The sequence below is a fragment of the Malania oleifera genome, chromosome 1 (assembly GCF_029873635.1).
Source record: "Malania oleifera isolate guangnan ecotype guangnan chromosome 1, ASM2987363v1, whole genome shotgun sequence".
Lineage (NCBI taxonomy): Eukaryota > Viridiplantae > Streptophyta > Magnoliopsida > Santalales > Ximeniaceae > Malania > Malania oleifera.
The window spans coordinates 109,255,549-109,282,619 of NC_080417.1; the positions used below are offsets into that span (position 1 = coordinate 109,255,549).

General features: G+C 39.2%; 1 pseudogene; it reads right to left on the reverse strand.

Moving 5' to 3' along the window:
• Positions 1-27,071, reverse strand: LOC131148090 (MDIS1-interacting receptor like kinase 2-like; annotated as a pseudogene).

Here is a 27,071-nt window from a genome sequence, read left to right on the forward strand (position 1 = left end):
CTAACCAAGAAATTCCTCAGAGATAGTCTTCATTATTGGCCTAGACTTTGGTTTGGCATGTGCACAAGCAAAAGCAAGTTTTGTAACAAGAACAAGCTCACTTGCAACTAGTTGATTGGTTGGAGGTGAAAGGCGTGAGTCTTTCACATCATTGAGCATTATTTCTTTAGTAGATGGAGATGACAATGAATAAAGCAACTCTCCCGGAGGCCAACCTATTATTATTTCTAGTGCCACCACCCCAAAGCTGTAAACATCACACTTTTTTGTAACAACCATGGAGTGGGCAAGTTATGCATAAAAATATAAGATGTTAAAACAAGGCCCTTCCTATCAATTAATTACATGTACCATGTTCAATCTAACCATCCACATTATGTTATATTATCATAATCACGATACCTTCAAACAACAAAATTCTACACATATTGCGACACAACTAATAACAATGATGATATGTTAAGACCGACTAGTCACTAAAACAATAGGTGAACCAATTAATAATATGAGGAAAAGAAGTGAAAGTTCAAAAGAAGAAGAATATACAATCCACCTAGCGCAATATATCCATAAGTGCCTGTAACTATTGTTCGATTAGATGAATCGGGGTATAATAGCCTAGCAATACCAAAGTCTGAGACTAAAGCCTCAAATTGAAAGTTCCAAAGAAGGTTGTTGCTTGATATGTCTTGATGAACAATCGGTGGGATGCAATCATGGTGCATATAAGATAGAGCATGTGTTGTTGCCTTAACAATGTTAACGCATGTTGACTTGATTGGTCACACTTGGTTTTGATCATAACAAGTACTCTTGGTACTACTGATTGTACTAAGGCTTGCATGCAGGTTCACTGTGCACGCGTATTCGGACTGAAAGACATACCATGATCGCGTGCAGTGTTTGTGCCAAAGAATGAAGAATTTTGTGTTGTATTTGTATTTATTATTTTATTTCTTCATTCTGGATGTAATATTGTTATGGATTGTACACTCAACGACTTGTAATAATTTGCATCATGCATGATAGGTAGGTATGCTCAAATCGACTCAAGTTGGACTTTAGGCATCTGCACATATCTTACTAAGACCTTAGGGATAACCCTTTGGTCGATCGACGCCGAATTTTTTCAGTAGGATAGAAAGTCCTTAGGTCCTAAAAAAAAAAGGCACAAAAAGTCCCCAACATCACTTATTATATCAGGAGAATCAATTCAAGCAAAAATGGACTTAACTTGAAATGGTTGAGTAAGTTCAAGCAACCGAACCCAAGCCATGTAAAACGGCTTGGGCGACCGAACAAGTCAATATGTTGACTTCATGTTTTGGGCACCCGAACCTTTTTTGAGTGTATCTCCCTCACACACTCGAACCTGTGTTAGGTTCCTTTTCAACTACTCAGGCGCCCGAACGATCATGTTCAAAATAGGCTCTGGAGACCAAATTGGCTGGTTCGATTAACTGAACTTGGAACCGGGCACCCGAACCTACGAATACTTGGCTACTGACTTTAATTTAGCCACCCGAGCATAATTTCAGGCACCCGAACCCTTTTAAAATGATTTTGTGACTGAGCCTATTCGGGTACCCGAACCTCAAGCCGGGCACCCGAACCTCGCGGGTTAAAATTTATTGATTTTTAAATAGGGTAAAGTAGGTTAATTTTCATAATGGCTTTTAAAACAAATTTAATTATCCCCATTAAGTGTCCAACGATCAAAAATTTCTCCTTGCCTATAAATACTTGTTCATTTGTCATAATTAGCTAGGATTAGCAAACTTGATTAGGGCAAAATTCTCGCAACATCCAAAACCCTATATTAGCCAATACTACTTCCAAACACTCAAATACTCCACTCTCTTTGATCTTTTTAAGTATTGTGAGTATCTCTAAGGCTATTTTGCTTAATCTTACTAGTTAGAACTCTCACTTGCATGATTGCTTGATTGATTTTTTTCAGAGTTTAACATTAAAGTTCTTCCACTGATTTCGTTTGATAAATCATGTGTGGGAAGACTTTGAGGGTTGTGGTTCTTACATTGTCATTGCAATATACGTAAGCCTATATTTTTGTGTGCAAAATCCTTTTCAAATGCTAGTTTTCAAACACTTCATTATGCTTTCTATATTGAAATATCTTGTTGAGTTTGTTTGAATCAACTTGCTTAGCATATTTGAAACCCTGATATGATCTTGCGTTATTCACATACTGTGTTTCAAATCTTGCTTTGATATACACTCTAGATTTGGACTGATAATCTATACTTGATTGAGTGTGTAGCACACATTAGAGCATTGAGCATATTTACATATCATACGTGCTTACATTATTGCTTGAGTTGTATTGGTGCACATACTTGCTTATGTAAGAAGCGTATTTTCATGTACAAATTTATATCATTTGTTGTATTCCATGTGTGGGCCTAAATAGGGAGACTTGCCCTATGGAATAGTCCTGGACTGGCTTAGGCCCGGTTAGGAAAGTTAGGTGCGCCATCTTGGTAAGACATGTTGGTTGAAGTCAGCCCTTAAATTAACCTAGTTGCAATTGGTGCCGCTCCACCCGTTAAGTGAGCATTAGTGGAATGCTTGTGCTAATGTGGCCAAGGCGGGGATGTAGGCAATTTGGCCGAACCTCGATAACATATTGTGTGTATTATTTACTTTTTCACGTTTTACTTTTATTGCACATGTTTATTTATTGATCGCATAGACTGGCCCTAGGTTGTGTAATACTGCTGTTGAACTGATTGACCTAGGTGATAATTTTTAAATTCCAAATTCACCCTCCTCTTAGGGTTGCACCAAAGCTAAAAATTGGTATCAGAGCCTCGTAAATTAGACTTAGACGTCATTTAGTAATGATGGCTCGTGTTAGTGCATCCCCTTCATGTAAGGGAAGATTGGTCACACACCCACCAGCATTTTGTGGTGACAACTATGCGATATGGAAATTCAAAATGACTGAGTATGTGAAATCCTTAAATTGGAAATTTTGGAAAGTCATTTATCAGGGTGATTATGTGCTTATGAAATCTATTGGGTGTACTGATGTTTCTAAATCTGAGTGTGAATTGAATGATCATGATAGGAACTTAGTGTAGGTAAATTTTGATGCCATGAATACCTTACTGCATGCTTTAGATTCTAATGTTTTATGTGAGGTTATGGCGTGTAGTAATGTTAAGCAGATCTGGGATGAACTTGAGAGGAGATATGAAGCTTCCATGCAAAAGGAAGTCATCTCTCCCTGTGACTCAAGCTCCACTGATCTTGAGGGAGGTAACCAATGTTTTGTTGCTTTAACTAATAATGAGGTTATCTCAATTCCTTCTGCTTTAGTAGACAAATCTGAAAATGATTCATATGTTAAATTGAATGATATGTTTGATTGTGAATCAGATGATAGTAGTGATAATGAGAGCATGCTTACTTATAAAGAACTACAAATTGAATATGTTAGAATTCATAAGTCACTTGTTAAAGCTAACAAAAGATATGCTGCTTTGAAGAATATGTATGAGGCATATGAGAAAGAATGTGAATCAAAAATTATTGTTGAAAGGGAAAATGATTTTAAAATCAAAGAGTTAGTAAACAAGAATGAAAAATTAGAAAAAGAATTGAATGCAGTAAGATCTCAAACTTCAAATGATAATAATAAAGATCTTCTTATTGCAGAACTTGAACAGAAAACAAATAACATGACTAAAGAGCTTATTAAATTGCAAAGTGTTTGCAAAGACTTGAAAAATTCAAAAATGCAAGATCTAGAAAAGAAAATAGAAGACCTGTCTAAGATCATCCATACATTCACTAGAGGTAAAGAAAATTTTGACAAACTTTTAGGTTCACAAAAGATAACCTTAGATAAGGAAGGTATAGGTTTTAATGGAATTGAAAATATGAAAAGGAAGAACCTATATATGGAATACTTTGTAAAAGAATCGAAACATTATGCTACTACCTCCTCCAGTCCATACACTCACACCACATGTGTCTTGTGTAAAAAGAAGGGGCACATAAAATTTGATTGCCCATTTAAAAGAAAAAGTGTGAAACCCAAACGAGTATGAAAAGTCAAAGAATCACCAAATCCTCACCCATCGAGAATAAAATATAGAAAAATGGTATGGGTTCTAAAAAAACAAACCCCTTGAAATTCAAGGAAGAATTTGCTCAAATAAGAATTATGTGATCACATAATTCTTCCTTAGCAATCAGGATTAGCCATAGGGGGTATTGTTGACTAAAGGCTTAGGAAGTGGTTCAGGCTAAAAATGCAAAATCTTAGTATATGTCCACTATTTAAAATTTTATATACTACGTATTTTGAAAAATCAAGTCAATCTGCAAATCCAAGTATATAACCAATGTGAGCTTAATGCATATACAAAATATGAAACTATTGGATGTTTGAATAAAAATCAACTTCAAATGGAAAAGGCAATTATGCCTGGCATATTATTCTCAAATGCTTAAGTCATACTTGAATATACATATCTAAAGCTAAGCATACCTTTTGTTCATTGCACTATCTCATGCTATATATCATTTAATCCTAAACCCATCATTGAACTTAAAAGCGTAAATCAAACTCAAGTCATCACTCTAGGACATATTAACTAGCACGAATACTTTTTGAAAAATGTCCTACTTTTGAATACTCTCTTGAACTTAAATAAAATGTTTAATCTTTAAAAGTATTCATTATTTACTTCTCACACAAAGCTCTCAAACTTTAAGTCAAACCCATTAGAACTTTATATACTTAGAGATGAGTTGAATGGCCAATAAAATTGCCTAGGTCTCAGTCTAGATGAATGTATAAAATTTAAGTAGACCTATGCACATGCAGTTTAAATCGAAAGTCATTCCAACTTGGTGCCTCTCACACGCATTAAAATTCATATCAATAAAGGCAATATAGGCTCAGAACTCTCGAAGAAATAATCATTGTGAGTTTTTGATCCGTTAAGCCTAAGAACTCAAAGCAAAGCTAGAATTATTGAAAATATTATAACTCTTGGTTATTGAACTTGAAGATGAAAGAAAAGGCATAAAATGAGTTGAGTGCATAACTCAGGGGGAGCATATATTCTTTCATTGTTATATAAATTAAAATGCTTTCATATTTTTATTTCATGCCTAAATGTCCATATGAGTACTGCATTGAATTCCTAACTATCCATGGTTATTCACTGTTCATTGTATCTAGTTGGATGGTTTACGTTTTATATGGACAATTGATTATACTACCTGATTGTGTGCTTAGTTTATAAAGCTTCCTGCATGGCAGATACAGTGATATAATTTGCATGCTAGTTGTGGATATTAAGTTGTTGCTTATTTTATATAATTTATCTGTTGAAAATAATCCACTATCAGGTACAGGTTTTATGGTAAATTGTCATATATATAGACTATAACGACCCGAAAAATAATGATAGTTAAAAATTGAAAAAAGAGGAAAATGGAAACATGAACAGAAGGAGGTCGTAGACTTCGTCGACGAATACAGGGTTTTGTCGATGAAGGTCTTTAGGATCTCGTCAACGAGTTCCTGTTTCATTGATAAGAAAATACCGAGAGTGATTTTGGGGCAGCCTGATTTTTGTCAACGAGGGAGCAAGTTTTGTTGACGAAATCACTGAAAGATTCGTTGACGAGATGACGTGTCTCGTCGACAAAGGCCACAGTATAAATAGGGGAAAACCCAAATTTTTATCCTTTTCCAGCGCTCCTCTCTCTCTCTTCTCTCTCTCTACATCCCTCTCTCACTTCTCTCTTTGTTTCCGGGCTTGTTTCTCGCCGGATCGAAGATCTGAGGCTACCACGACGCTTCTAGTGAAGTTCTTTGCAATGTTGGAGCTGATCGTTGATGAAACAAAATTGGATTTCGTCCCAATCTCAAGGTAAGGCATTTTATTCAGTATTTTCCTTTCCCTCAATTATAAGAAATGTTGTAGGTAAGAAAATACTGATATTTTATTCTGGGGGATTGTGTTTTCAGGATGTTGAGTTAGAAACCCTGCAGGTATTGAGCCAAAATTTTATAGGGGCTTTTCAAAGTTAAGGTAAAGGAAATATGCTATGCTAGGTATTTTTTAAAAATTATACAGTTTATTTAATTATAAAAATTATGTATTAAAGTATGGTGTGGCTTGTGAATATGAATATAGTACGAAGATATGTTTACGGATTTCAGTACCATGATTTTATGAATTTCAGTATCATGTTTTTATGAATTTCAGTACCATGATTATACGAATTCTAATACCATGATTATACGAATCTCAGCACCATGATTATACGAATTTCAGTATTATAATTATGCAGTTTTAGTGTTATGATTATACAGTTCTCAGTATTATGACGTATGAATTATAGTTACGATTATGTAGCACCATGGTTATTACGATTATTTCAGAATCATGGTAAATCAGATAGTTGTATATAGAAATATATTATATAGTATCAGACCTTGTTGGACTATGTAGTTACAGAGTACGGTACCGTTGCTACAGATATTATGTTATGTTATGAGTACAACCACCTATTTAGATAATACGTGGTAGTAGGTCGATCACCTAGGCCCTTGACGTAGACAGGCTCCCCATTAGATATGGGTTGAGGTGGGCAGATCAGACCGATGGAGTATAGTGATTTATTTCTGGTTGGCTAGCTAGGGAAATCACGCCTAGGAGCCACAAAACTCTGTCATGAGGGGTTAAATCATGACACACAGTTATCTACAGAGAAAGTTTTCAGTTACTATTATGTATGTACAGATTTATAGAAATAGGGAACATACTTATGTATAATAGAATTATTTTGAATAGTAACTTACAATACTGTTATGTTAAGCAACATGGAAAGGGGGTGAATTTTTATTACTTATACTGTATTTATCATATCCAATTATACATGTTTATATAGAAACATATTTTCATGGTATTGTACTCATTTGCCACACACTAGTAATAACATATTTCATCTTACTAAGCGTTGGCTCATCCTAGTGTTGAATCATTTTTCAAGTGATCTAGGTAGGTGAGTAGACCAGGCTCATAGATAGAGGGGCTTCAGCAGTGCCTTGTCAGTGAAGTGAGTATTGTGGAGGATTTTTGTATGTCCCAGCATAGTTGGGGATATTTTGGAAAACAAATATATGTGTATGTTTTGGGAAACATGTTAGTACTCTAGTATTGTGTGGTATTGTATATAATTATGTATGGATATGTTTATTTGATTTCTACTTCTCGCTGCTTAGGTTAATGATTGGGTTTACCCCCAGTATGGTATCAGAGCATGTAGATTATCATAGTATATTAAAAAAAAAAAAAAACATGGAAATTAAGCAAGTCGTTACACAGACAACATGTTGCCGAATTTTTCTGTAGACATTTGCCCAAAAGGTTAAAATGACCTTTAAAATTGAAAACTTTGTGTGCATATGAAATTTGATCTTGGATTTTGAATATTTACGCTTAGCTCATTTACTTTAAAATTTTGAATTCTCTGGAGCTGGTTGTGCGTACATATTTAAAATGCTTTGAAATTGGCAAGTTATTATGGATAGATCATATTTTCAAACAAAATGCTGCCAAAATTTTTCAAATTTATTGCACATAACTCTATATCGTTTCTAAGTGCTAAACTTCTTAAAACTTGAGTTGTGCTTTTAAAATAATATATGAATTATGCTCAAGTTGATGTGTAAAGAAAATGTATATTCTTAGGGGGAGTCACTTAACCTTAAAATTATTCGGCTATGAGAAAATAAAAATGTATTTTGCATTCAATTTTAGTATCTATAGTTATAGTAGATATAACTATAGATACTAAAAGTGTGATTAAATAGAAAGTTCAGAAACAATTGTATTTTAGGCTACATAGGTGTGAGTTATATTGTGTTTTATTTTGCATTTTATCTCAGTTTCAGTTGATTAAAGGTATATTGTTCATGTAAACTTAGTTGCCACACACTGGTAATAGCATATTTCATCTTACTGAAAGTTGTCTCATCCTAGTAATTTAAACATTTCAGGTGATCCAATTAGACGAGCAAATCAAGCTCGGAGATAAAGGAGGCCCTGTATTGCCCTATCCATGGGGTAAGTGAATGTTGGGAGATGCATTTTTCTATAAATTGTGGAAGATCTAGTAGAGAGAACTGGAGAGATATGTGTGTGTATATATATGTTTTGGGAAAATACTGAATTCTGATATTGTAATTATGGCTACATGATTTTATGTTTTGCGCTGCATAGGTGTGTTATCTTATAAACAGGGATTCCTCGATTCCTACTTTGGTACGAAGATGTTATAATAGATATTGCAGGGGTATCAGAGTAATATAGTTTTACAGCTTTAAAAAAAAATGGTATGAATTTTTAGGTCGTTACAGTTAGGTATCAGAGCCTAGGTTGTTAGGTTCTAAAGACTTTAGTGTATAGCAGAAAATAATACTAGAATATAGGAATGGAATTTTGAGATGGATAGAAATTGGGATAGAACAAAATTTCAATGAGTTAATGTTAGGAAATTAAGATGAGAATTTAGGTTTCTATTCTGCGGTCTAGAAGCAGGGACTTCAGGGTGGTTTTTGAATTTTTCTTGGGGTGATGATTTCAGGAAAACCATAGTAAACTATCGTCAGTTTCTATTTCCATATGGTAGGACTAGACCTTAAATTAGTGATAGGTGGTATAAGGATATCTTAGTTAAATTAATGTAAAAATAGCATTATGAGGTTCAAATTCTCAAGAATAATTTAGTATCATTGCAGGATAGACCCTGGAGGTAGTAGTGCTCACGCTAGCGGCGATGATGGTGCAGGGCTTTCTAGCATGGGCGGCGGGGATTCAGATGCTGTTTTGCACTACGTAGTTCAGTAGGTTATGGCTAAGATTACGTGGAACTCCAGGGAGCAGGGAGGTCCATCTACAGCCAAGGGGTGTATGATAAAGAACTTTACCAAGATGAACACTCCAATATTTTCAAGAGGAGCTAATCCTGTAGTTGCTGAGAACTAGATGTAGGAGATCGAGAAGGTACTAACGATGCTCCACTGCACTGATGAGCAAAGGGTCCTTTGTGCCATGAACAAGTTGATAGGCGAGGTAGAGAGATGGTGGACGGCAACAAAATTATTGGAGGAGCAGAGACCCATACTAATGGCTATGACCTGGAGCTAGTTTAGGGAGGAATTTTTTTGACAGATATTTTCCTGCCCCCGAAAGAGGGGATAAGGTAGTAGAATTTATGAATTTGACTCAAGGAAATCACACAGTTTAGAAGTATGTGGCAAAGTTTATAGAGCTAACACATTTTGCTCCTTACATTGTGCCAGATGAGGCTAAAAAGGCAAGAATGTTTGAAAGGGGCTTGAAGCAAGAAATCTTTATACAGGTGGCAAATCTAAAGGTTCAGAACTTCTCTAAACTTGTAGACAGAGCCATAATAGTAGAGGAGAGCAATCATATGGATGTGGGAGCACCGAGCCAGAGGAAGAGGCCCATGCCTCCAAGATTTCAGGCGGGTTCCAACCGGGGCCCATGGAAAAGAGATCGATTTAGCGGAGGTGAGAGGCAGATAATGGGACACCATGGTTTTTAGGGTGAGCAGACTTATCCCATTTGCCCTAGGTGTAACCGGACACATATGGGAGAATGCCGGTTGGGAGAGAATGTCTGCTATCGTTGTTCGAGATCAGGTCATATGGCTTGATCTTGTCAGGGACCGCCGACCCATGTACCAGCTCTCAAACCATTTTGAGGAGGTTATTAGGCGCCCCGAGGAGGCCAGCAAAGGAACAAAGCTCTGGAGAGGGTTTATGCATTGACGTCGGGAGATGCCGAGACTGCCTGAGACGTTGTGACAGATATTCTTATCGCTTTACCATATAAAGCTATTGTTTTGTCTGACTCAGGTGCCACCTATTCTTTTATGTCGTCGGGATATGTTAAATTATCTGGGGTGGAGGCATTGTAGTTAGATGTGGAGTTTGCAGTAGCTACGCCGACTAGATCAGTAGTGAGGTGTGCGATGGTAATTCAAAACTATCCAGTGGGCATTCAGAAGAAAGTACTACTTGTCGATCTCGTAGTATTAGACATGCAGGGGTTCGATGTGATATTGGGTATGGACTGGCTAGCTGCCAACTACGCGAGCATTGATTTCCATAAAAAAGAGTTGATTTTTAGATCCCAAGGTGAGTAGGAATTTAGATTCGTGGGATCACATGTGCGTGCTTCGCCACAGTTAGTGTCGGCTATTTAGGTAAGGAGGCTGCTTCGGGGTGGTTGTCAGGGGTATGTAACTTCTATAACGGGGACACCAAAGGAAGAATTGAAAGAAGATGATATTCTAGTTATTAGAGAATTTCCCTATGTTTTTCCATAGGAATTACCTAGTTTACCACCAGATCAAGAAATTGAATTTTCCGTGGATTTACTACTAGGGTCAGCACCAATATCTAAAGCACCCTACTAGATGGCTCCAGCCAAACTGAAATAATTGAAAAGTCAATTGTAGGAGTTGTTGGATAAAGGGTTTATTAGGCCTAGCGTGTCGCCTTGGGGAGCACCAGTACTATTTATAAAGAAGAAATATGGGACTTTACTCCAAGATTGACCTTCGATCGGGATATCATCAGGTGAAACTTAAAGCAGGGGATGTTTTGAAGACAACTTTCAGAACCAGATATGGGCACTATGAATTCCTGGTAATGCTGTTCGAATTGACTAATGCACTGGCAGCGTTTATGGACCTAATGAATCGAATGTTCCATAGGTACTTAGACCGGTTTGTTATGGTATTTATTGATGATATACTGGTCTCCTCGAAGAGTTTTGAGGAGCACGAGGACCATTTGAGGTTGGTATTGCAAATATTGAGGGAAAAGAAACTATACGCTAAATTCAAGAAATGTGAATTCTAGCTGAGGCAGGTCACTTTTCTCGGGCATATGATCTATAGGGATGGCATATTAGTAGATTCGAGCAAGATAAAAGCAGTGATGAATTGGGTGAGACTGGTGAATGTTCAGGAGATTAGAAGCTTCCTAGGTCTGGCAAGGTACTACCTGCGTTTTGTGGATGGTTTTTCCAAATTATCAAGTCTATTGACACAACTCATGAGGAAAAATGTGAAGTTTGAATGAACTGATGAGTGTGAATAGAGCTTCTAGGAGTTGAAGCAGTAGCTGATCACTACACCCGTATTGCTATTCTATTGCGAGAGGATGGATTTCTTATATACAGTGATGCGCCCCAGAAGGAACTCGGGTGTGTGTTGATGCAACACATAAGGGTTATTGCTTATGCTTCTTGGCATTTTAAGGAGTATGAAAAGAACTACTTGGTACATGATTTAGAATTAGCTGCAGTGGTATATGCTCTAAAGATCTGGAGGCATTATCTTTATGGTGGGAGATGTGAGATCTTCACTGATCATTAAAAGTTTCAAGTATTTCCTCACCCAAAAAGAATTGAATATGAGGTAGAGAAGATTGTTGGAGCTCATTAAAGATTATGATTGCACTATCAGTTACCACCCAGGGAAAAAAAATGTGGTGGCTGATACTTTGAGCCGAAAATCAGTTGAAATAGCATTGACAGTAGAGGAGATTCAACATCTGATTTAGATGGATCTCGAGAGGCTCAGTGTGGAGCTAGTAGAGGATGATCACCAGACATTTATTGCCAACCTAGTGTTATAGCCTACCTTGCAGGAGAGGATTAAGGCTGCTTAGAGGAATGATGCATAATTGGTATAGTTGATAGCTAAAGATCAGGACGGATAGGTGGAGGAGTTCATTATTTCAGATGATGGAGCTACGAGGTTCCGTACCAGGCTATGCATACCTGCAGATGCTGAGATTGTGAGGGTGGAGGCACTAAAATATATCAGGACCTTTGGGAATCCTTCTAATGGAGCGGTATGAAGAGGAAAATAGCTGAGTTCGTGGAGCATTGTTTAACGTGCCAGCAAGTAAAGGCTGAACACTGAAGACCGGCGAGATAGTTGTAGCCACTTCACATCCTTGAGTTGAATTGGGATCATATATCCATGAATTTCATTACAGGGTTACCACCGGTGTTGCGTGGACAGAATGCTATTTGGTGGTCATTGATCGATTAACAAAGACCGTTCATTTTCTCTCAATTAAAGTCAACTACTTTATAAACAAATTGAATAAGTTATGCATTCAGGAGATAGTTCAACCCCATGGTGTTCCAGTATCCGTAGTTTCAAACCAAGACCCACGTTTCACGTCACGATTTTGGAGGAGCTTGCAGGAAGCTTTGGGGTCTCAATTATCTTTCAGCATGACATTTCATCCTCAAACTGATGCGCAGAAGGAGAGGATAATCCTAATACTTGAGGATATGCTACGGGCATGTGTCCTGGATTTCGGTGGTAGTTGGACCCAGTTTATGTCGTTGGTCGAGTTCGCGTATAATAACAGCTACTAGGCTAGCATCGGGATGGTGCCTTATAAGGCATTATATGGTAGGAGGTGCTGTTCTTCACTATACATGGATGAAATGGGTGAAAGGCAAGTTTTGGGACCAGAATTAGTGTAACGGGCATATGATAAAGTCTGACTTATTAGAGACAAGATCAGTGCAGCTCAACGTCGGCAGAAAATTTATGCAAATACTCACCGTCATAAGTTGGAATTCAATATGGGAGATCAAGTATTTCTGAGAGTAGCATCGTTGAGAGGAACTATGAGGTTTGCGAAGAAGGGTAAACTAAGCCCTTGGTTTATTGGCATATTCGAGATATTTAAAGAGTGGGTTCAGTCGCCTACAAGCTAGCTTTACCATCAGCTCTATCTGGGATTTATGACGCATTCTATGTTTCCATGCTGAGGAAATACATCCCATATCCTTCCCACGTAATCAGCTAGGAGGAGATAGAGCTTAAGGATACTTTAGTATATGAGGAAACACCAATGCAGATTCTAGATAGAAAAGTACAGGAGTTGCGCACCCAGAAAATTCAGTTAGGGAAAATACTATAGAGGAATCATGTAGTAGAGGAGGCTTCATGGGAGATTGAGGAGGAAATACGATAGAGGTGCCAACATCTGTTTAGTGGGGATCAGTATTAGTCAAGAAAAAAGGAAGGTAATAGTTCAGATAAAGTCAATACTATTTAATAAAATTGATATCGATTATACAGTGTAGAGTAATTAATATATAAGTTGTATTATAGATTAAGATAGGTAGTATTTTCGATTTGGGAGATTTTATTTTATGTGTATACTTGTAATCTCTCGGAACCATAAATGTAACCACTATATTCCTCTGCCATAAGTGAGGGTAATTACTAAAGTAAGTAGTAAATTTTCCTCAGAGGATGGTGTATATATAGTACAGATAGAAAATATCGAGGACAAAATTTTTATAAGGAGGAGAGAATGTAAAGACCCTAAAGATTTAAATTTTGAAATTAAAGAAGGAAAATAAATTTTAAAGGAAAATTCACAGGGCTTCGTCGACAAGTGCCCTGGGCTCATCAAAAAACTGCCTTCTGTGACTCGTTGACGTGGACACGTGTCTCATCAACAAAGAGACACCTAGAGGGGAAAATTTCAGACCTTTGGTTCGTTGATGAACTCACTACCTTTGTTGAAGAACTTCCTTTATACATTCGTTGACGAGTCCACGTGCCTCGTCGAAGAGCATCACTAGCCATCTATAAATACACAAAAAGTCAAAATTTGGCGAGAAAAAATAGTTTCTCTTCTCTCTCTCTCTCTCTTTAGAATTCAGTTTCTCCACCTTCTCTCTACAATTTTGACCCTGATTTTCCCCATTTCAATGATCAGAAGTTATCACGATGATCCCGGGAAGATTCTCTATAACTTAGCCAGAGCATAATTTTGCTTTGAGAAGTTTAGGCACCATCCCAAAATCAGGGTAAGTGGGTTATTTTAGGGTTTATATTGTTAGTAGGCCTTTCTGAACACATATTTTGTGTTAGATGAAAATATACCGAAGTCGAGTTGATTAAACTAGGGTGTTGTGATTTCAAGGTTTGGGTTTCCATACACGAGAGGCAAGGGTTGAGGATCCCAATAGGTATTTTCTCAGGAACTCAGGTAACATTGATAAATAATTACTAGTTTATAATTTTATGGATAAAAGAGATATGTGAGCTTGGGGAAAAGGCGAGAGAAGTTGTTAGTCTGAGTTGGGTTGATTGACTTAGGAAATGTTCATTACTTCAGGGTTTTGGAGTTTGGTACGTTGTAAGGCATAAGAATAAAGTTGGAGTCAGGCATCCTAGTTAATGAGGTAAGGAAAATATGCTATGCTAGATAAATTAGAAATTTTACCAGTAAATTATAGTATTTGATTATGAGTTTCAGAGTTTGATTTTTGAGCAAATCAGAGCATAAAAATTATACAGTTTTACAGATTTTAGTACCTAGTTTTTACTTATTTAATTGTGTGGCATGAGTAAGTACCAGTTCGGTATAGAATTTACAGAATCATGATTTACAGTATACACACAAACAGATGTTTTATAGCATTTACAGAATACCATGATATACAAATTATAGAACCATAACATTCAGATATTATATTTTATTCAGATATTATAGTTTATTCAGATCAGTTATTACAATGTCATGGTTAATTCATAACTAGTGGTATTTTAACAGTTAGTATCTGCTCTACAACATAATTATAACAATTGGTAACAGGCCCACATATTTTCACTATCTTACACCCTGTGGGAATGCATATTTGCTTTGGCAACCAAAAATGATTATGATAGATTCAAGTTTATAATCTTTTTGCAAGGATGAGTGAAAGTCAAATGAAAAATTAATCTTCATCCTTACATAATCATCCATTAGGGGAGTATAGAACATTAAGACTGTTAGTGTGTTGCATGATATTATTACTCCTTTGATGCACATACTGTTTGAGTTGATAGGTTGAAATGCACTATATTTTGTTGATTGAAACTCCAAACAAGTCACTTAGGTACAAGGTTATCTTGGGAATGCTTCATTTTCAAATGGCATGCTGCTAATTTTTCTTTTATCCTCCCAATATATCCTTTGTATATAAATGATGTCTTGTGCCTTCATGTTTTATCCCTTTGCCTTTTTTGTTGTTACCAAAAGGGGGAGAAGAAGCAAAAGTGTGGGTAACATTTAATCAATTTTAATTACCCATTGTTTGAACTTAAATTATCTTTATGCACAAAGTCAGAAGGAGCCTTTCTTGGTTGTACCAACTTTTGAAAAAGTATTTGTCATCATAAAAAAGGGGGAGATTGTTGACCTGATTGGTCACACCCAATTTTGATCATAACAAATACTCTTGGTGTTGATGGTTGTACTAAAGTTTGCATGCAGGTTCACTATGCACGCATATTCTGACTGAAAGACATACCATGATGACGTGCAGTGTTCGTGCCAAGAATTAAGAATTTTGTGTTGTATTTGTATTTATTATTTCATTTCTTCATTCTAGATGTAATATTGTTATGGACTGTACACTCTATGGCTTGTAATAATTTGCATCATGCATGATAGGTAGGTATGCTCAAATCGACCCTAGTTGGACTTTAGGTACCTACACAGATCTTATAGAGACCTTAGGGGTCACCCTTCGATCGACCGACGTTGGATTTTTCCGATAGGATAGGAAGTCCTTAGGTCCCTAAAAATATGCACAAAAAGTCCCCAACATCACTTATTATATCAGGGGAATCAATTCAGGCAAAATAGACCTAAATTGAAAAGGTTGAGTGGGTTCGGGCGACCGAACCCAAGTTATGCAAAACGGCTCGGGCAGTCAAACAAGTCAACATGTTGACTTCATGTTTCGAGCACCCAAACCTTTTTGGAGTGTATTTCCCTCGGACACCCAAACTTGTGTCAGGTTCCTTTTCAACTACTTGGGCGCCTGAACGATCACGTTCAAAATGGGCTCGGGCAACCAAATTGGCTGGTTTTGTTAACCGAACTTGGAGCCAGGCACCAGAACCTACGAACATTTGGCTATTGACTTTGATTCTACCACCCTGAGCATAATTTCGGGCACCCGAACCCTTTTAAAATGATTTTGTGACTAAGTATGTTCAGGCACTCGAACCTCAGGCCAGGCACATGAACCTCTCGAGTTAAAATATTTTTTACTGATTTTTAAATGGGGTAAACTAGGTTAATTTTTTTAATGGCTTTTAAAACAAATTTAATTATCCCCATTGAGTCCCCAACGGTCAAAAATTTCTCCTTACCTATAAATACCTATTCATTTGCCATAATTAGCAAGAATTAGCAAACTTGATTAGGGCAAAATTTTCTCAACATCCAAAACCCTATATTAGTTAATACTACTTCCAAACACTTAAATACTCCACTCTCTTTGTTCTTTTTAAGTGTTGTATCTTTAAGGCTATTGTGCTTAATCTTACTAACTAGAACTCTCACTTGCATTATTACTTGATTGATTTTTTTGAGATTTAGCATTAAAATTCCTCCCCTGATTTCATTTGATAAATCGTGTGTGGAAAGACTTTGAGGTTTGTGGTTCTTGCATTGTCATTGCAAGATACCTAAGCCTATATTTTTGTGTGCAAAATCCTTTTCAAAAGTTAGTTTTCAAACACTTCAATGAGTTTTGTATATTGAAATATCTTATTGAGTTTGTTTGAATCAACTTGCTTAGCATATTTAAAACCTTGATATGATCTTGCGTTATTTATATATTGTGTTTCGAATCTTGTTTTGATATACACTCTAGGTCTGGACTGATAATCTATACTTGAATGAGTGTGTAGCACACATTAGAGCACTGAGCATATTTACATATCATATGTGTTTGGATTATTGCTTGAGTTGTACTAGTGCACATACTTGTGTCATGCCCCGAAGCCTAAAATGGGACACAGAGGTGAAAATGTAACCTAACCTGTTCCTGTATCATACAAATAATCACAGATACAGTACATTGGATGAGGGTCCGACCCCATGGGGTTCCCAGGCACCATAAACACATCCAATCACAAACATATACGCAGCGAAAAAAGTTATTCTACATCAACATATGTAGTACCATACCAGAGTCTATACACGAGTCAAACACAGCTCTATCCAAATGTACAAACTGGGTGCCCAAATACAACACAAAATGACAACCCAACAAAACTACAGTCCTAGCACTTACCCAAGCGCTAACTGAATACACCGGCCACTACGCTCCCTACACCAGGACCCTAGTTCCGGTTACTCGAAGGACTTGTAAAAATGTACGTACAGTAAGGGTGAGACACCTCTCAGTAAGGAAGAACACAGGTTATATCGGTGTGTGACATTTGAGAGTTATCATGATGCAACATACACGCAGTTAAATGCAAATCCAGTACTAATTTACACAGTGCGTTCATGCACATATACGACGGCTATTTATACGCAGCCCCGTCACAATACGCACACATGATCAGTAACTCGGTGTCAACACACCCATCGGCTCGAAGCCGGTCCGGCATTCCGGCGTTGGCCCGTAGCCAACCCACGAAGCACGACACCACCGGCACATGGCTAGTCCTTGACTCCCACGGCATCGTACCGGCGCTAACTGGTGGATCCACACCCTTCGGCCTGATCTTCCGGAAAAGGCTCACGCCCTCGAATATAGAGTCGGTCACTCTTTCCTACATGACAGGCGATAAACACATGCCCTCGGATATAAATTCGATCACTCTCAGTCCCTGGAATCATTGGAATCGCGGTCCCATTAGCAATTCCGCATATCACACACACATGCATGCTCATATAATCAAACAAACCACACTTATTTGGTAATCTAAATCATGGTTTTCCAAACAAATATAGTTTAAACAAAGTCAAGGCACGACTATCCCAATATCACAGTATAAATCACACATATACTCCGTTTTCAACAAAACCCGAGATTCAGCCCGTCGCCCCCTTTTTTCCAAAACTGCAATAATGAAAAACCCATAGTTTTCCCTGTTAGATCTCCCCAAATGAGTAGCCAAAACACACACAGGACCGTGGACCACAGTTCCACCGAGTCCGATTTCAAAAATAACCAATATAACACAGTTTCCCCTTACCTTAACCCCGTATAACAAAACCTGAACTCCAAGGCTCCTAAACAGCGAACTGAGTTCCAAAACCTACAAATCACAGTACAAAATATACTCACAAGACCATCCTCTACAAAACTACTAGATCAGAAATGAAAACCGAGCCTTACCTCGATTTTTCGCCAAAACCTGAAAACCTCTGAAACGAGATTCCGATCCATAGAAGTTGTAAAGAATCCTTCCACGATCCTCGTGGTAACTTCCGTTTCCCGATTCTAGCAACGCTTGGCGAAGAAATCTAGAGAGAGAGAGAGAGAGTAGGGAGAGTTTAGAGAGAGAGAGAGATAAACTTGAAGTAACTTAATGAAGAAGTAAAGGAAATTTCCTTTTAAAGTCCTTAACCCGACCCAATTTCATCGACGAAATTGAACCTTCATCAACGAATCTTTCACTAATTTCGTCGACGAATCAGTGGCCTCGTCGATGAAGTCTAATATTTCCAATTTCCCAGACCTCTCGGCTTCTCCTCGTCGACGAAAAGCCTTCTACCTTCGTCGACAAATTATGGCTTCGTCGACGAAGTCCGCAAAATTCCATTTCTCACGGTTCAGGTTCTTACAATCTCCCCTCCTTATAAAAATTTTGTCCTTGAAATTTGCCATCTCTCATTCATAAAGTCATATATATAATCGATATCGAGTTGTCACATATCTACCACTCTAGAGAAAATTGGCGACAACTACAACGCAATCCCATCATATACATACACATACATACCCTCATTTATGGAGGAGGAATATCGTGGTTACATATACAACAGTCTCAGGAGTTCACAATACACATACACTCCCAACGACTAACCATATATCCCAACCCACAATAGGATCATGTACAAGTGCTCAAAACAACGGTGGATACTTCTTGTGTATTTCCGTTTCTAGTTCCCAAGAAGCTTCCTCAACCTCGTGGTTTCGCCACAATACCTTCACTAACGATATCTCTTTGGTACGAAGCTTCTGAATTTTATGGTCCAAAACCTGAACAGGTATCTCCTTATACGCTAAAGTATCCCTAATTTCCAACTCATCATAGTTGATAACATGCAAAGGATCTAACATGTACCTCCTAAACATGGAGACGTGAAACACATCATGGACCCTTGAAAGTGTTGGAGGTAATGCAACTCTGTAGGCTAATGGATCCACTCACTCAAGTACCTCGAATGGTCTGATATACCTCGGGCTTAGCTTACCCTTCCTCCCAAATCTCATCACCCCTTTCATCGAAGCGATACGCAGAAATACCTTACTGCCCACCTCAAACTCTAACTTACGGCGGCGAACATCTGCGTAACTCTTTTGCCGACTCTGGGTTGATCTAATCCTCTCCCGGATCAAACTCACCTTCTCAGATGCCTACTGCACAAGTTCAGCTCCTAACACCTGACGTTCACCAACCTCATCCCAACACAAAGGAGATCGACACCTCTGACCATACAAAGCCTCGAACAGTGCCATCCCGATACTAGATTGGAAGCTGTTGTTATAAGTGAACTCCACAAGTGGCATAAATTGTATCCAGCTACCACCGAAGTCTAACACACAAGCTCGTAACATATTTTCCAATATTTGTATCGTCCTCTCTAACTGTCCATCAGTTTGGGGGTGGAACGATGTACTAAAAGTAAGTTTAGTCCCAATGCCTCTTGCAAACTCGTCTAGAATCGAGAAGTAAACCTCAGATCTCGATCTGACACAATAGACACTGGTACCCTGTACATTCTCATAATTTTATGCACATACAAATCTACTAGCCCACTCAAAGGATAGCTAACTTTCATCAGTATGAAATGCGCAGATTTCATCAATCTATCCATGATCACCCAAATAGCATTCTGCCTGTGAAGCGCTGGTGGTAATTTGGTTACAAAATCCATGGAAATATGCTCCCATTTCCACACTAGAATCGACAAAGGCTGCAATGGCCCTGCCGGCCTCTGATGTTCAGCTTTCATCTGTTGGCACGTCAGACATTACTCCACGAACTAAGCAATCTGCCTCTTCATACCAGACCACCAGAAAGTCTCGCGCAAGTCCCGATACATCTTCGTACTACCAGGATGTATCGTATACATAGAACGATGCTCCTCCTCTAGAATCATCCTCCTGATCTCATCATCGTTTGGAACACACAGTCTGGTCCCAAACCTCATCACACCTCCCTCGGAGATGTTAAACTCTGCAGCCAGTCCCTGCTGTACCTTTTCCCTAACCTCTGCCAACTCTGCATCACTAGCCTGCGCGACTTTTATATGCTTAAACAAGGTAGGTTGGACCACCAAACTAGCAAGATAAGCCTGATGATCACCAACCACCAACTTTATACCTAAGCTCTCCAAATCTCGTCTGATGTGACACTGAGTTATAATCGCAGATACAGCCGTAGGCCCTGACTTCCGACTCAACGCATCAGCCACCACATTAGCCTTCCCTAGGTGATAACTGATCGTGCAATCATAGTCTTTAATCAACTCTAGCCAATGCCTCTACCTCATGTTCAACTCCTTCTGCGTAAAGAAATACCTAAGCCTCTTATGGTCAGTGAAGATCTCAAACTGCACCCCGTACAGATAATGCCGCTAGATTTTCAGTGCATATACCACAGCAGCCAATTCCAGATCATGTGTAAGGTAGTTCTTCTCATATTCCTTCAATTTTCGAGAAGCGTAGTTACTACCTTACCCTGCTGCATAAGCACACATCACAGATCTTTCAAAGACACGTCGCTATAAATCACAAATCCACCATCCCCTGAAAGAATGGTCAACACTGGAGTAATAACCAGCCGGTGCTTCAACTTTTGAAAGCACTGCTCGCATTCACTGGTCCACTCAAACTGTACTCCCTTCCTGGTTAATCGTGTTAGAGGTCTAGACAAGTTAGAGAAACCCTCTACGAACCGACGATAGTAACCCACCAGTCCTAGAAAACTTCGAACCTTCTACACATTCTTTAGCCTTACCCAGTCGACCACAACTTCAATCTTACTAGGATCAACTGATATACCATTCCCAGTAACCACATGGTCTAAGAATGCAATCTGACTCAACCAGAATTCACATTTCTTCAATTTAGCATACAATTTCTTCTCCCGCAAAATCTGTAATACTAAACTCGAAAGTTCCTCGTGCTCTTCTGTACTCCTCGAGTATGCCAGAATATCGTCAATGAACACCGCCACGAATCGGTCCAGGTACTCATGGAAAACCCTATTCATCATATCCATGAACACCATCGGAGCATTCGTCAACCCAAAAGGCATAACTAAAAACTCGTAGTGGTCATATCTAGTTCGGAAAGCTGTCTATGCTACATCCTCCGCTCTAACCCTCACCTAATGATACCTTGACCGCAAGTCAATCTTCAAAAAGACTGGCGTACCCTGCAACTGGTCAAAGAGATCATCTATACGAGGTAAAGGATAGCGATTCTTCACAATTACCTTGTTAATCTCACGGTAAATAATGCACATTCGCATCGACCTGTCCTTCTTCTTCACAAACAATACTGGAGCTTCCCAGGGCGAAACACAAGGTCGAATGAATCCCCTGTCCATTAGTTCCTGTAACTGCTCCTTCAACTCCCGAAGTTCTATTAGAACCATCCGATATGGAGCTTTAGAGATCGGTGCCTTACCAAGCAGCAACTTTATCACAAACTCCACCTCAAGGTATGGAGGTAAACTGGGTAAATCATCTGGAAACACATTCGAGAGCTCACTGACTACCAAAATGTCCTCGAGTCTCAACTTATCCCATGGTGGTGCCTTCATACAAGCTAGGTACCCTTGATATCCGTCCAAGAGTAACTTCCTCGCCCGTAGTGCCGACAAAATCTATGGCGCTGAACGCACACACGATCCCACGAATTCGTACCCCTGCTCCCCAGGAGGTCTGAAAACTAACACCTTTCTACGACAGTCGATCACGGCGTAACTAGAGAACAACCAATCCATCCCCAGAATAACATCGAACCCCGACATGTCATATACTACAAGATTCGCTGGTAGCAGCTTCTCCTAAATTTTCACTGTGTAGTCTACCAACATCTTCCTATAGAAAGATATACTCCCAGATGGCGTAGTAACAGATAACACCTCATTCATGTCTCGGGTCTCAACCCACACCGTCCCACAAAATTCACAGACACAAAGGAATGGGTCACACCCGAATCAAACAAAATAGAAGCTTTATTCAAAAGCAATAATGAGGTACCTGTCACCACGTTACCTGCATGCTCAGCATCCACTGGAGTAAGAGAGTATACTCTGGCCGAAACTGTATTCGCCTGAGCGGTTCCCTGAGGCATCAGATTGCTCCCTCAGTCCCCACTAACTACAGGCACGTCTCGCCTCGGTGCTCAACAATCACGAGACTTGTGGCCTGGCTGGCCACAATTGTAACAACTACCCTCAAATGGCTGACACTCACCCTCATGCCGCGTGTGACATCTGATACGACGACCACCTATTTGGCTCCCCTGAGAGTTCTGGCGCTCGGTATTCTGACGATAATCCAAGCCCTTGCTCCTCTTCTTCCACGATCCCTGATGAGATCCTATCTGAGAACCAAAAGGTACTGTCCTCTTCCTCGATTCCTGATTCGCCATCCTTTCGAACACCAGTCTCAATCATCGTGGCTTTATCCACCAACACTAAGAACTCGCGGATTTGAAGCATACCCACCAGTCTACAGATATCCTTCCTCAAACCTTTCTCGAACCTTTGAGTATTCTCATACTCACTCGAGATCATGCATGGTGCAAAGCGGGACAGCTCTACGTACCGTGCCACGTATCCCTGCATCGTCATACTCCCCTGAGTCAACGCAGAAAACTCATCTGCCTTCGCATCGCGTACTGAAGTCAGGAAGTATATGTCAAAGAATACCTCCTTGAAACGGCTCCACGTCATCTCCTTTAGACCAGCTATTTACCTCTCCAGCAAATTCACTACAGTCCACCATCGACCCGCCTCCCCAAATTGCTGGAATGTGGCATAAAGAACTCGCTGCCTATCCGTGCAGTGCAAGACCTCCAAGATCTTCTTAGTCTTTTCCACCCAATCCTCTGCTACCATTGGGTCAGGTCCTCTAGAGAACGTCGGAGGATGCATGCGTGTGAACCTCTCAATGGTGCACCCCACAGCAGTAGGAGAGTGCTCACATCTCCTCACACTCCACCTGATCTCCCGCAATACCTGCCTCGTCAAACCTCGAGGTATAGAAAGAGACCCATCACTCACAGTCTCCTCGGAGCCACTTCTCAGGTTATTATCCTTGGGCTCCATTCTATAACACAGTAGGAATCTACCAATATCCCTACAACAGATACAGTTAACACAATGATCTACATTAATCGTGTTAACTACTCCCTACCAGGTCTAGGTCTATCCTATCACACCGACACAAAAGTCATTAATGATCTGCCCTAATTTTACTGGAATTGTCATTCCAGGAAAAAAAATGGAATACCGTCGACAATTCCTGGTCTAGTAACCGAATAACTCTCAACCAACTCTACCTATATCCATATCCTATACTTTGGTATGTACTCATAACTAAGCCTAACCAAGTCTATAAGATCTATTAACTTGGTTAGCTCTGATACCAAGCTGTCACGCCCCAAACCCCAAAATGGGACCCAAAGGTGAAAATGTAACCTAACCTGTCCCTGTATCATACAAATCATCACAGATACAGTACACTAGATAAGGGTCTGACCCTGTGGGGTTCCCAGACACCCTAAACATATCCAATCACAAACATATACGCAACGGAAAAAGTCATTCTATATCAACATATGCAGTACATACCAGAGTCTATACACGAGCAAAACACAGCTCTATCCAAACGTACAAACTGGGTCCCCAAATACAACACAAAATGGCAACCCAACAAAACTATAGTCCTAGAACTTACCCAAGCGCTAACGCAGTACACCGGCCACTACGCTCCCTACACCAGGGCGCTAGTTCCGGTCACTTGAAGGACCTATAAAAATGTACGTACAGTAGAGGTGAGACACCTCTCGGTAAGGAAAAAACATAGGTTATATCAGTGTGTGGCATTTGAGTGTTATCATGATGCAACATACACGCAGGTAAATGCAAATACAGTACTAATTTACACAGTGCGTTCACGCACATATACGGCGGCCATTTATACGCAGCCCCGTCAGAATACGCACACATGATCAATAACCCGGTGTTGTCACACCCATTGGCCCGAAGCTGGTCCGACATTCCGGCGTTGGCCTATAGCCAACCCGCGAAGCACGGCTCTACCGGCACATGGCTAGTCCTCGACTTCCATGGCATCGTATCGGCGCTAACTTGTGGATCTACACCCTTCGGCCTAATCTGCCGGAAAAGGCTCACGCCCTTAGATATAGAGCTAGTCACTTTTGCCTACATGGCAGGCGATAAACACACGCCCTCAGATATAGAGCCAGTCACTCTCAGTCCCTGGAATCATTGGAATCGTGGTCCCATCAACAATTTCGCATATCACACACACATGCATGCTCATATAACCAAAAAAACCACACTCATTTGGTAATCTAAATCATGGCTTTCCAAAAAAATACAGTTTAAACAAAGTCAAGGCACAACTATCCCAATATCACAGTTTGAATTACACATATACTCGATTTTCAACAAAACCCTGGATTCAGCCCGTCGCCCCCTTTTTTCCAAAACTGCAATAATGAAAAACTCATAGTTTTCCCTATTAGATCCCCCCAAATGAGTAGTCAAAACACACACAGGACCGTGGACTACAGTTCCACCAAGTCCGATTTCGAAAATAACCAATATAACACAATTTCCCCTTACCTTAACCCCATATAACAAAACCCGAACTCCAAGGATCCTAAACAGTGAACTGAGTTCCAAAACCTACAAATCACAGTACAGAATATACTCACAAGACCATCTTCTACAAACTACCAGATCATAAATGAAAATCAAGCCTTACCTCGATTTTTTGCCAAAACCAGAAAACCTCCAAAACGAGATTCCGATCCACAGAAGTTGTAGAGAATCCTTCCACGATCCTCGTGGTAACTTCCATTTCCCGATTCTATAAATGATTGGCGAAGAAATCTAGAGAGAGAGAGAGAGAGAGAGTAAGGAGAGTTTAGAGAGAGAGAAAGAGATAAACTTGAAGTAACTTAATGAAGAAGTAAAGGAAATTTCCTTTTATAGTCCATGACCCGGCCTAATTTCATCGACGAAATGGAACCTTCGTCGACGAATCTTTCATTGATTTCGTCGACGAATCGATGGCCTCGTTGACGAAGTCTGATATTTCCAATTTCTCATACCTCTCGGCTTCTCCTCGTCGACGAAACTCTGAATTTCATTCATGAAAAGCCTTCTACCTTTGTCGATAAATTATGGCTTCGTTGACGAAGTCTGCAAATTTCCATTTCTCGCGGTTCAAGTTCTTACAACTTGCTTGTGTAAAAAGCGTATTTTTTTGTACAAATTTTATATCATTTATTGTATTCCATGCGTGGGCCTAAATAAGGAGACTAGCCCTATGGAATAGTCCCAGACTAACTTAGACCTGGTTAAGAAAGTTAGGTGCGTCATCTTGGTAAGGCATGTTGGTTGAGGTCAACTTCTTGAATTGACCTAATTGTAATTGGTGCCACTCTACTCGTTAAGTGAGCAGTAGTGGAATCCTTGTGCTAGTGTGGCCAAAGGGGGGACGTAGGAAATTTGGCCAAACCTCAATAACATATTGCATGTATTGTTTACTTTTTGGTACTTTACTTTTATTGCACATGTATGTTTATTTATTGATCGCATAGACTGACCCTAGGTTGTGTAATACTGCTGTTGAACTGATTGACCTAAGTGATAATATTTAAATTCCTAATTCACCCCTCCCCTCTTCGGGTTGCTCCAAAGCTAACAACACATTTAATCCAATCTAGCTTCGCTGCTTCATCATCATCCCTCAAGGAACAAAATAAGCTCCCGCTTTCCATGTACTCATAAATTAAAAACATGCATTGTTTATGTAGACAAAATCCATGAAGCTTCACAATTGTTCGATGTCAAATATGAGCTAATATGAGAACCTCATTCCTAAAACTATTATCAAAAGCAGGCTCCTCAGCTTCCAAATGGTGAAGTTTCTTTAAAGCAAACACTTTCCCACTAGGCAATTGTGCTTTATAAACACTATTGTAACCTCCTGTCTCGATGCAGTTTCTGGTGTCGAAGTCCTATGTTGCTTCAATAATATCTTCATATGCAATCCTACCATCATAATTCCATATCGAAAATTTGTCTCCATTCTTAATGATGCTTGCTTCATTTTTAGTATTCTTTCCCTTTCGATGAGATGCGAAAACAGATCCAAAAGCAACAAGAGATAGGAATATGCCGATGGGAATAAAAATGGACTTCTGGTGTCTTCCTATTTTCCTCCTTGTTTTATACATGAAGCCAATGTATGTAGGGGATGGAAGGCAATGAGGGAAAGGTGTCGAATTACCACACAAATTCTTGTAGCCAATTAGTTGCATGGGTTCATAATTAAACCAAAAGTCATCCATTGGTCCATTGAGGGCATTATACGATAAGTCAATGAAAAATGAATCACAAAGATAAGACGGAAGGGTTATAGAGATCTTATTATAGGAGAGATTCAATAAGACATAAGGTTTCAAATTTTTGGGTTCCAAAGGTAACCCTCCACTAATTATGTTATGACCAAGGTTAATAGTAGATAATTGTTGAAGTTCCTTCATCCACAGTGGAATAGTTCCACTTAAAAAGTTTCTACTCAATAGCAGCTTTTCTAATTTGGAGCAATTTTTCAAATCAATTGGGACGTACTCGCTGAGGTTGTTTTGTGAGAAGTCTAGAAAACCAAGACTCCAAAGTCCCCCTATTTTGCAGCCCAT